This window comes from Hemiscyllium ocellatum, chromosome 16, assembly GCF_020745735.1.
Source record: "Hemiscyllium ocellatum isolate sHemOce1 chromosome 16, sHemOce1.pat.X.cur, whole genome shotgun sequence".
In the NCBI taxonomy this organism is placed as follows: domain Eukaryota; kingdom Metazoa; phylum Chordata; class Chondrichthyes; order Orectolobiformes; family Hemiscylliidae; genus Hemiscyllium; species Hemiscyllium ocellatum.
Window position 1 is genome coordinate 61,835,260 of NC_083416.1, and position 12,859 is coordinate 61,848,118.

At 40.4% G+C, this 12,859-nt stretch overlaps 1 protein-coding gene across 1 annotated transcript in view; it reads right to left on the reverse strand.

Moving 5' to 3' along the window:
- The window catches only part of LOC132823236 (protein Shroom1-like), an 81,060-nt gene extending 68,418 nt beyond the window's left edge, over positions 1-12,642 (reverse strand). Inside the window, exon 1 of the mRNA XM_060836876.1 lies at positions 12,281-12,642. The gene's annotated coding sequence lies outside the window, so the exon portion shown is untranslated. The remainder of the gene's footprint in view (positions 1-12,280) is intronic.
- Positions 12,643-12,859: the final 217 nt, after the last annotated feature.

Consider the following 12,859-nt stretch of genomic DNA (forward strand, 5'->3'; position numbering starts at 1 on the left):
TCTCTGGGATTCAATGAACTAGAAACTTCCCTTTTTTTCCTTTTTGAGCAGGAAGTATGGTGGAAGTAGAATGTGAAATAGCTTTTGAAAAAAAGGTGGATGAATATTTAAGCAACATAAAGGCGGCATGGGAAAATGCATTTACCTGAAACAAGTGGATTATTGTTCCAGAGAGCTGGCACACCTTCCACCGCATTGTAAAATTCTAATTGTAAACTTCTATACTTTCATACGATAGGAGTACAAAATCAATACAGCAAAAATTAACAATCCTTGAAAAAAATGATTATTCCCACCAATTAGTAGAGCCGACTTGATGGTATTTGACAATTAAGTTGATTAATTGTTTTAAATTAGCTTGCAACAGTATTTGGTTAATAACAGAACTGACGATAAAGATAGTGTTGGTATAAATGTCAGACTTGGCTCAATGATTGCACTCTTGCTGCTGAGTCATAAAGTTGTGTGTTCAAATCTCATTCAGGAGATTTGTGCATATAATCTTGGCTGGCAATTTATTCCATTAGTCAGGGAACGCTCAACTTTAGTGAAGGAATATGGACCTGTATATCCAAGTTTGCTGATTGCATCAAGTTAATTGGCAGATGAAGGCAGACATTTGAAAAGCAACATTGGCAGGCTAATCGATCAGGCAAAACTGCAGTAGATGGAAATCAAAGCAGAAAAACATGAGACTATTGTTTTCAAACCTGAGAAAGTGTGATAAGGGCATTTGCTAAATGGTTACATTCTAGGAACTGTGAAGGACCAGAGAAATTGAGCAGTCCAACTACATAAATCACAACTAGTTAATGAACAGGTCCAAATGATAATGTAAAAACTAATGGAACTTTCAACTTTATTTCAGAAGTTGAATACAAAGCAATGAAAATTATATCAACTGCGTAAAGCTCTGTTAGTTCAGTTTAGAATATTGAATTCAGTTCTGGGATACTACACCTCAGGAGAAATGGATTTGATTTGGTTTATTGTTGCCACATGTGCCGAGATAGAAAAGTATTGGTTTGGGTGCTATCCCAACAAATCATACCTTACATAAATACATCAGAGTGATAGAACAAAATGCAAACTATAGTGCTATAGCCACAAAAAAGATGCAGAGAATGATCAACTTTAATATATGACAGTTCCATTCGTAAGTCTGATGACAGCAGGAAAGAAGCTGTTCTTGATTCTGTTGATATGTATTTTCACACTTTTGTATCTTCTGCCTGATTGAAGAGGGTGGAAAAGAGTATAACCAGCATGGTCTTTGTGTAAGTATCATCCAGATTCAGCAGAACACTAACCAGCTTGAAAGGGTTAAATGATTATTGCCATTTGTCTAGAGTACAGTGGTGCTGGAAAAGCACAGCAGTTCAGGCAGCATCCTAGGAGCAGTAAAAATCGACGTTTCAGGCAAAAGCCCTTCATCATTGTTCTTAACCTGATCATTGGCATTTGTCAATATTCAAATGACATCGCTGAAGATATCTATTGCACACTAGCCGCATTCAAGACAAAACATTATAGTACAGCCACAAGACTAGTCTTTACCCAACAAATTTTAATAAAGTCCCAGGTATATCCTGCCCACAAAAATCAAGACAAATGCAATCCAGCTGCTTACCACAACAGTCAACTTGCAACATTAACTGAGTAATAGAAGGAGCATTTGACCAAGTATGGCATCAAGAATCTCTAGTAAAACTGAAATCACTGGGAATGGGGAGAAAATGGAGTCGTAATGGCCACAAAGGAAAATGTTGTGGTTGTTGGAGGCCAATCAAACCTGACAAAGTCATAACAGGACTTCCTCTGGGTTGCCCCTTAGGCTGAAACATCTCCAACTGCTACATCAATGACATTCCCTGCATCATAAAATGGCAGGCGGGATTATCCAGTGATGACTGTACAGTGTTAGCTCTATTAAGAACTTACATAATTAACGAGTTTGTGTTAGCATGCGGCAAGACATGAGGCTGAATTTTATACTGAGGCAGTGACCTTGCCATTTAATAGTCTGTTACCATTGATGACTGGATGTGACATGTCTGCAGTGCTTTGGTCTGATCCATTATTTGTGGGGAGTACCTCACTGTCTCTATAGTGTACTGGTTCTGCTGCTATAACTTTGGCCCATTTTGTTCAAATATGTCACGTACTGCTCTTGGTACGCTACTTAAACAATTCTCAATGAACTAGAGTTAATTATTTAATAATGTTGGAGTGAGAGACATACTGCACAAAAAGGTAACAGGTTGAGGGCAAATATAGTTCTGATGTTATTGGTGGTGGTCCATATCATCCCATTGATATTCAGTGTTGAGCCTCTGTATTTGTCTTGTATCTATCTTATTTAAAAAGTAGTTAAGCCACAGAAAATGACTGTAGATGTTCTCAGTATGAAGACAAGATTTTGTTTCCATAAGGACAGTGCAGTTATCATTTCTTTAACAAAATAAGACTATATGACACCTGAGCAGAGGTAGGCCATTCAGCCATTCGAGTTTACCCCATCATTCAACGAGAGCATGGTGATTGGAGTTTGCTGATTCTGCCAGCATTTATTGCCCAATCCCAATTCTTCTTGGTGGTGAGCTGTCCAGAACTACTGCAGTTCATGTGATGTGGATACTCCCACAATACTGCTAAAAGGTGGGGATTCCACAATCTTAACCACTGACAGTGACAGAATAGTGATATATTTCCAAGTCAGAATGGTGATTGGTTTGGATAGATGTATCTGTGGCAAGTAGATTTGGAAAGATGAGTTCAAGTAATTTTTCTTCCACTTGCTGGTTCCCTCATTACCTGCTGCAGTCCGGCAAAATTTGCCTTCAGCATAGTAAGTGGAGATTTTGGCATAGAGGCATTGTCACTGGGCTAGTTATTCAGAGACTCATGCTAATGTTCTGTGGCACAAACTTCACCAGCTGTTACAAACTATCTACAGCTGATAAATCTGGAAACAAAATCTAGTCTCAATAATAGTAATTATCATTGGTTGCTGTGAAAACCCATATGAAGACATTATTAAATTTCATAATAATCTGCTTCACTAACGCCCATTGGAAAGGTAATGTGTCATTCTTACCTCATGCTCTGGCCTACATAGGGGACTCTAGACCAAAAGTAATAATAATATCCTCTAAATTAGCCTAACAAGCCACTCAATAATCAAACCACAATAACATCTAAAAGAAATGAAACTGGATGGATTATTTTGGGTACTGAAAGTGACAACAGCAAACACTGTTCTGTTGATCATGAAAAATGCCCCTAACATCTAGGGTTTTGTGCCAAAATTAGGAGAGCTTCCTCAGACTAGTCAGACAACCGCCTGACATAGCTGTACTCACAAAATCCTATGTTACAGACAATCATCACCATCACAATATGTCTTGCACATTGAGCAGAGCAGACCCATCAGTGGTGGCAGTGTGTTGTGATCCCAGCAAATGTTATTACAGGACCAGTCAGATCTCAGACTAAGATCTGGATTGCCAGATCATATTTTGTTTGCTTTTATTTAATGACTTTTTTTGAAACACAAGCACATAATGTATAAATTGGTTTCAACAATAAAACGGTTTATTCCACACAAAAAAAAGATAAAACAGGGTAAACCAAACTATTTACATATAACATAAGATGTAGGATTTCAAAATACAAATCATCTCTATATCATATCTTTACAGTACTCAAAACACCAGAGTTCAATTCCCTATCAAATCTACACAGGTTTAACTTAACCATTTCCTTTAATTCCTGGTCTTGAGAATTTGATAGCTTCTTTCTGGAGCCTAGACTTCCTCAACTTTGAATAACTCCTTCAGGATTCTAACCAAACACGCCTGGCCTGGAATCTTCAAAGTAATATTCCTACACTGAGGTAACCGGTTTCCTAATCATTCTAAAATGATCTCCTTTATAAACAAACTGTTTCACTTGCACGAGGATCTCTATGAACTTAAAAACAAAAGCTTTCCAAGTGATATTGTTTTCCTTTCAGCAAAATATATTTCAAAAATCTTCTGAACAGAAAGAAACTAATGCTGCTCAATGTTTACTTTGTTCATTCTTAAAGCTCTCTCAATGCAAATAAATTTCCATTATCACCTCAAGATCTCCCTCTCTCATACAGATCAAGGTTCCAGATATACTGACAGCTTAACCAGTAAATTTCCTCATACACACAGACCAACATTCACATGCCACAATTACAAAATGCAAGTTTTAAAACTAATTATATTAACTTACATAAATCATACACATTACATTATAAGTAGCATACAGTCAGGAGAGAGTTTCCATAGGTGCTCTCCATGGACTCTGATTTCCAAGACATTTCATGACATCTTGAGTCAAAAATAGCAAGGAAACCTCCTGTTAATTAATACCTACCACACCCTTCCCAGCCCCCAACGCTGTAGATCAATTGGACGATACACTGAGTGAGGTAAGGGCATAAAAGATATTCAACGTGAAGGAACTTTGAAGTCCATCACCAAGAGTTTCTTAGTAGCATCACTATCGACAGAGCATACCAAGCCATAAAGCACGAAGGATACAGAGAGGATTTACCAGGACATTGCTTGGACTAGAGAGTTTTAGTCATGGGGAGGTTATTTTCCTTGGAGCAGAGGAGACTGAAGAGGGCTATGATAGAGATGTATAAAATTATGATGGATATAGACAGGAAAAAACCTACCACCAAGATCAATGATTGGGGAATACATCCAAGTTAAGGGGCAGGAGTGTTAGATGGGATGTGAAGAAAGTTTTACCCCCCCCCAATCGGAGGGTGGTAGGAATCTGGAACACACTGTCTGTATGGGTGGTCAAGGCAGAAACACTCATTACATTTTAGTAGCATTTAGATGTACACTTGCAATGCCAAGGTATACAAGGCTATGGGTCAAGTACTGGAAAATGGAATTAGAATAGTTAGGCGGTTATTTTTGACCGATGTTCATATGATGGGTCAAATGACCTTTTCCTCAGCTCTGGAGCTCTGTTAGTCTATGATTATGACAATAGCTACTTGGTCTGCAGAAAGAACATACTTGATCTTATCCTCACTAACTTCTGTTGCAGATGCATCTATCGCTATCAGTATTGGTAGAAATGACCATTGCACAGTACTTATAGAAATGAGGATTCAATCTTGTGTGGCACTAACATAGATTTAAAACCAATCCCATTTCGCACAATCTAGTAACTCAAAACTGGGCATCTATCATGTGAGAGAGGTTATCAGTAGCAGAATTGCATTTATCCATAATGTGTAACTTCATGACTTTGCACAATTCCCCATTCTACCATTAGTACTAAGGCAGGGAATCAACTCTGATTCATGAAGAGTACAGGAAAGTACACCAGGTGTACTAAGAATGAGGTGTGTGAACTGGGGATAGTACAATACAGAGATGCTTGCATGTTAAACAGCAAAGCAGTAGGCAATGGAAAAAGCGAAGCGATTTCACCAGATACAAAGTGGGAGGAATGTGTAGAAAATCAGACTCATTGTGAAGCTGACTGACAGAGTGAACCTTGATTGGGATTCAGGACATAAGATTCTCATGTATAGTTTAGCCTGACCCAAAGTGCAGCCCGATGGAGTAGCATCAAGGCAACCCCTGGGGGTGAATAGCAGCAGCAGAGTTTCCAGATAAAATCCCGAGGGGCAAAGCTCAGTTGAAGCACAGCTAAATCACCCCAGGAATCCCATCAGAACTCAAAAAGGCAGGTGAAGGTGGAATCAGTGCAAAGCAGTGAGATGATTCCTAAATAGTAAGAAAGTTTTATTTTTAATACACTTAAAAGCTGCATTAATAAAAAAAAAGCATTCTAGCTTCTTTTAAAGAAAATTTAGTGAATTTGATACTTAGCATAAATTTAGGGTAAGATGTATCTAAACTGAAGAAATGGCAGGGTAGCACAGTCCTGTTTGTTACACCATCTGCAATCTATGGACAATCATTAATGCTCCTGACAGTCTGGACGATCACATCTACGTCGTTTGATTAGTTTGAGGGTTTGAGAGCCTAAATGTCTAGAGGAGGCACTGCTACACTGCTGGGTCCCTTAATATTTGTAGTGTATGTCAATAGTGTAGACATGAATGTAGGAAGTTTGCAGAGTAATTCACAGATGACACGAAAATTAGTGGTTTCGTAATAGTGAGGACAAAAGCCTTTGATTACAGCACAATATAGACAGGCAGGACAGATGGTCAGAACAATAGCAAATGAAAATTAGTCACAAAAAATTAGGTGAGGCATTTTAGGAGGAATTACAAGGCAAAGGAGTACATGATGAATGGTCGGGCCCCAGGAAGTACAGAGATTCACAGGGAACTTGGTGGATACATTTACAGATCCTAGAAGATAACTGGTTAGGTGGTGAAGGAGGCATATGGAATATAAGACATTAGACAGGTCAGTGCTCAGGACTGTTGTCACACTATAGAATATAATAGAAGATATATGATTTCAATAGAGAGGGTACAGAGAAGATTCACTAATATTAGATTAGATTACTTACAGTGTGGAAACAGGCTCTTCGGCCCAACAAGTCCACACCGACCCGCCGAAGCGCAACCCACCCATACCCCTACATTTACCCCTTACCTAACACTACGGGCAATTTAGCATGGCCAATTCACCTGACCAGCACATCTTTGTGACTGTGGGAGGAAACCTGAGCACCCAGAGGAAACCCACGCAGACACAGGGAGAACGTGCAAACTCCACACAGTCGCTTGAGGTGGGAAATGAACCCAGGTCTCTGGCACTGTGAGGCAGCAGTGCTAACCACTATGCCACCGTGCCGCCCACGCACGGGCTGGAGGATTTCTGCTAAGAAGAGGGATTAATAGGCTAGAGTTGTTTTCCTCAGATCAGAGAAGGCTGAAGGCAGATCACATTGCGGTGAACAAAATTATGAGGGATATAAATAGGATAATTAGGAAGAAACTTTTTTTTGTTGAGGAATCTATTACATGGGCCATATATATAAACAGGTAAAAGACAATGTTTAGAGAGATTTTAGGAAGAATGTTTTCATCCAGAGGGTAGTGGGTATCTGGAACTCACTGCCTGAAAGGGTGATAAAGGCAGGAATTATCACAACATTTTAGAAGAACTTGGATGATCACTTGAAGCATTACAACATACAAGGCCAAGTACTGGAAAATGGGACTAGAATATAAAGGTTTTTGATGGACATGGGCCAAAGTCCTTATTCCATGCTGCAAAACTGTGACTCTAAGAATTCAAGCTCTACAGTCCTGCTTGATCCAGTCTTAGTACATAATTAAACAACTAACTGGAGGAGGAGACTCCACAAACATCTACATTCTCAATGATGAAGGGGCCCAGCATATGAGTGCAAAAGACAAGGCTGAAACATTGGCATAGAGGTGCTTCAGTGTGATTTGGACAAGCTGAGTGAGTGGGCAGATGCTGTAAAATGTGGGTAAATGTGAGATCATCCACTTTGGTAGCAAAAAGGCAGTGGCGGATTTTTACTTGAATGGCTATAAATTGAGAGGGGAATCTGCAAGGAGACCTGGTTGTCCTCACACACCAGTTGCTGAAGATAAGCATGTAAGTGCAGCAGGAGGTAATGAAGGCAAATAATAAACAGGTTAATAAATAGATTGGCCTTCACAGTGAGAGGATTCAAGTATATAAGCAGGGACATCTTGCTGCAATTACACAGGATCTCGGTGAGACCATACTTGGAATATTGTGTGCAGTTTGGGAAGATGCTCCTACTATATAAAGAAGTGCAGCGAAGGTTTACCAGATTGTTTCCTCCGATGGCAGGATTGATGCATGAATAAGGGTTGAATTGGTTAGGAACATATTCACCAGAGTTCAGAAGAATGAGGGAATAGGGGATGAAAAGACATAGAAACCTACAAGATTCTAACAGGACTAGACAGGGTAGATGCAGGAAGGATCTTCCTGATATTGGGGGGATGTGTTTGGGGGGGGGGGGGGGTGGAGAGGAGGAGTCCAGAACCATGAGTCACAGTCTAAGGATAGAGGGTAAAGCAATTAGGATTGAGATGAGGAGAAATTTCTTCACCTACAGAGTGGGGAGCATGAGGAATTTGCTACTAAAGATAGCAGTCAAGGCCATAACATTGTACAATTTTAAAAAGGAATTCGACATAACACTGAGGAAAAAGGGAAAAAGGCTTTTGGGGGGGAAGTTGGAACTGGCTGCGAAGTTGGATGATCAGTCATGATCATAATGAATGGCAAAGAAAGCTTGAAGCGCCTGCTTCTATTTTCTATGTTGCTACGTTTCCATTTACAAACATCTTTAGGCAGATTAGACCAGTAGATGATTCAACTTGGCCTCCTCCTAAAGTCCCCAACATCTTAGATGTCAGTCTCCAGTCAATTCAATCATTCCATGTGATAGCAAGAAATGGTTGGAGACATTGAATATTGCAAAGGTTGTGGATACTGATAACATCCTGGCTACACTACAGAAGATTTATGGTCCAGAACTAGCTGTAGCCTGAACCAAGCTATTTCTGTATAGCTCCAGCACAGGCATCTACCCTAATTGCCTGTGTATGTCCTGTCCGCATAAAAAAGGACAAATCCAATCTGACCAATTAGTGATCCACCTGTCTACTCTTGACCATCAATAAAGTGATGAAAGTGATCATCAAAAGTGGCATCCAGCAACACATTTATAGCAGTAACCTGCTCATTATGCTTTTCTTCCAGTCATTAAACTATTCATGGAACATTACGGCCTTATTCTAAACATGGAAAAAAGAGCAAAACTGGAATGGAGAGGTGAGAATTACTGTCTTTGACACCCAGAAGTGCATCAAAGGACTGGACTGAAAAACTGAAGTCAAAAGGAATCAAACTCTGTTGACTGGATTCATACCAAGCACTAAGAAAGATGATTATAATTGTTGACAGTCAATCTTCTCAGTCTCATCAATTCCACAGGGTAGTATCCTATGCTCAAACATCTTAATTACTTCATCAATGACCTTCATTCCATCATAAGATCAGAGATGAGACAGTTCACTGTTGAATGCACAATGTCCAGCCCTATTCAAGAATCCTCAGATACTGAGGTTGTCTTTGTCCATATGCGTAAAGAACCAAATAACATTCAGGTTTTGATTAATAAGTGGTAAATGATATCCATACCACACAAACATCAGGCAGTGACCATCTCCAACAAGAATAAAGCTAAGCATCTCCCCTTGATGTTGAATGGCAATATCATCACTGAATCCATGAGTATCAACATCCTGCGGTTACCATTGAGCAAAAACTGAACTTGACCATCCATACTGTAGAAATAAAAGCAGATCAGAGACTGGAAATTCTGTAGGGAGTAAGTCACTTCCTGCCTCTCCAAAGCATGTCTGTCATGTACAAAGCTCAAGTCAGCAATGTGATAAAGTACTCTCCAATTTCTTGGTTGTTTGCCATCTCAGCAAAAACTTAAGAAGTCCAAAACTATCCAAGACAAAATAACTACTTGAAACATAGAAACTTGGAAAATAGGAGGATTTAGGGCATTTGAGGCCACTCCATCACTCCAAAAGACTGTGATTGATCATTCAACTCAGCACCCTGCTCCTGTTTTCTCCTCACACCCTTTTTGCCCTAACAACAACATCTAAGTCCTTCTTGAAAAACAGTGTTGTGGCCTCAACCACATTTGGTGGCAGAGAATTCCATAGGCTCAATACTTCTCCACACCGGAGCCCTAAATAATCTACCCCATATCCTTCAACTGTTTGATTGACAGCTCCTCCAACACCTTAAACATTCACTCTCTGTTAATACCTGATTATTCACATTGTTAAGTTTGTATGAGTGTATTTATTAAAAGGAACACCTGTAACACAGAGTGTGGGATAGGTTGTAAGAACAAGTCACCAATAAATTTTCTCCACAAAAGAAAGTGATCTTGGTTTTCTGATTCACTGACTGGTTTGCACTGAGGTGGATACTCCCTCCACCACTAATCAGCGGTGACAGCACAGTATAACACAAATAAGAATCATTTCTGTAACTCACCAAGGTTCCTTTGACAATGGGGTTCCTTCCTCCCGAATCTGCAATCACTATCACCGAGAAGGAAAAGGGCAGTAGATGCACAGGAATACCCACAAGTTCCCCTTCCACCTCACATCATCCTGACTTGGAACTTATTTCTATAATGTTATGAGGTCCATTCAGTTATGAGACCCTCCCGAGTAGATGGGGAAAGTGGTTTCCTTGCCCATGCTTGATTTGGTGGCATAGGACCTCAAGGGGTCTGAAGTTAATATTTAAGAGCCAGAGGTAAGTTCCTCTTTTCAGCCTCTGTGCCTCCTCTTGTCGTGAATCTATCTTATAGAAAGGACCGAACACACAGTTACAGCTGGTGCTGGAATAGTGTGGAACATTAGCTGAAAATTCAGATTCAGTGTGTATGAATGTGTTGGGTGTTGCTTGACTAGTCTGTGGGACAGCTTTCCCAATTTTAGCAGAATCTCCCAGATGTTAGCAATAAGCCTCTTGGGCTGAATGTGCCTTTGTTGTGTTCAATTACCAGTTTCATATTCTTGTTAGACCTTTTTGTATCAATTTAATATAACTGTTAAGGACAGTTAAGAGTCGACCAGATAACAATCTGGAGTCACATGTAGGCCAGACACATTGAGGACAGCAGATTTCCTGTCCTAAAATGAACCAGGGTTTGTTTTTAAACAATAATCCATCACTTTCATGATCACCATTACTGATACTAGCTTTTTTTTTAAATTCCAGGTTTTATTTGATCAACTAACTTTAACTTTCCTAACCACCTTGGGAGAATCTGAAATCATGTTTCTGCATCAGTAATCCAGTTTAATTAAAGCAGAAAATGCTAGAAATATTCAGATCAGGCAGCATCATGTAATGAATCGGTTTTCAGGTCAATAAAAACATCTGCATTATTAATCGTAAAGAAATGTCCTGTGGGGCTAAAGGCACGAGATTGACGCAAATTCTTAGATTAAAAAGTGAGGTCTGCAGATGCTGGAGATCAGAGCTGAAAATGTGTTGCTGGTTAAAGTGCAGCAGGTCAGGCAGCATCCAAGGAACAGGAAATTCGACGATGAAGGGCTTTTGCCCGAAACGTCGAATTTCCTGTCATCGTCGAATTTCCTGTTCCTTGGATGCTGCCTGACCTGCTGCGCTTTAACCAGCAACACATTATCAGCAAATTCTTAGATGACCAGATACAGTACATAGTTGGTTCCAGTCCCTGTGTGACCATGGAAATAGTCGAGCACGTGGCGCCGGAAAAACACAGCAGGTCAGACTGTTGCCCAAAACATCGATTTTTCTTCTCCTTGGATGCTGCCTGACCTGCTGTGCTTTTCCAGCACCACACTCTTGACTCTAATCTCCAGCATCTGCAATCTTCACTTTCACCTGAACATGGAAATATCAGTGAGGAAGGAAAGCAGTCAAGGTATCGCAATCATGCTCTTTATTGGATAGTGGCGAAACACTTTTACTTCCCGAAATAACTTAGGTAACAGAGCAAGAGTCAAATAGACCTTCACAACCAAAACATAATCACTGGCAGACTAAAAAAAGTCAAATCATAGAATCTGAACTGTGCAAATTCACAAAGTCAGGGAAATAGATTGACCACAATCACAGAGTCACCACAGACACACACTTGCAGAGACACTGAGCTATCTCACACACACACTCTCAGAAACACAAAGCTATCACAGATACCCACCCACATACTCACAGAGACAGAGCTATCGCAGACACACACCCACCCACACAGACACAGAGCTATCACAGACACACACCCACACACACAGACGCAGAGACACAGCTATCACAGACGCATACCCACACAGACACACTGAACCACCACAGTCACACACACACACCCACATACTCATAGAATTGCCACAGTCTCATTGCCACAGGTCCAAAGTAACAGTCACGTACTGTCACGCAGCAACATCGAACACAATTTTTCTAAAGTTTAGATTAGTCTGAGTACAAAACAAACCAGAAAATAGCAAACCATCCATGGTTCCGCATTTCTCGCCAGTCGAATGAATCCAACGATAATTACATGAAAGTGTGAAAAGAACTCAATCATTTCAAACGGAGTTAGTGCACATAATCCGGAATCGCACGGATCCAACCTGATCCGGGACATAATGCCGAGTTGCCATGTTAACCTTTGCAACATTTAACAAGAGTTTTGCGTTACTTACAACGACCAGCGGCTCAGCAATTCCCAAACCGAGAGAAAGGGGATAAGATCGCTGGCAATTCGGCAGTGGGAGCGGAAGGGATTCCTGCCTCACACAACAGCGAGTCGGGTTAATGATTCACCAGCAAGACAAAGTTAAAATCAGAGTTCGTTCAAAGTGTTGAGGGTTCCCTTCATACCATCCTAACACCTTCCGAGAACAAACAATACAGAACTCGCCACGTCTATGTGTCTGTCCCTAAATCAAATAAACAAAGAGAAAAAAAACACCTCATGGACAGGGGGCAAGTTCCTCAGAAACAGGCGAGGTGCTCAGACATAAACAAATACTGTTTCTTTGCTAAGGTTCCTGCGCGTTGCTGCTGTCTCACCATTACAGGTGTCCAGTGCAAAGGTAATTTGATAAGTCTTTCCGTGACGCCTCTGGGTCGGACTTTTTTTTAGGTTATAAAAAAAATGATGAACAAATATTTTCTCTTGCTGGATACTCCCCATCCACCAGTACTCCACTTTCAAGAAAGAAAGCTGCCCCTTGAACATATGAAGTAGGACCAGGAGTGGGCCCGCGCCTCTGCCATTC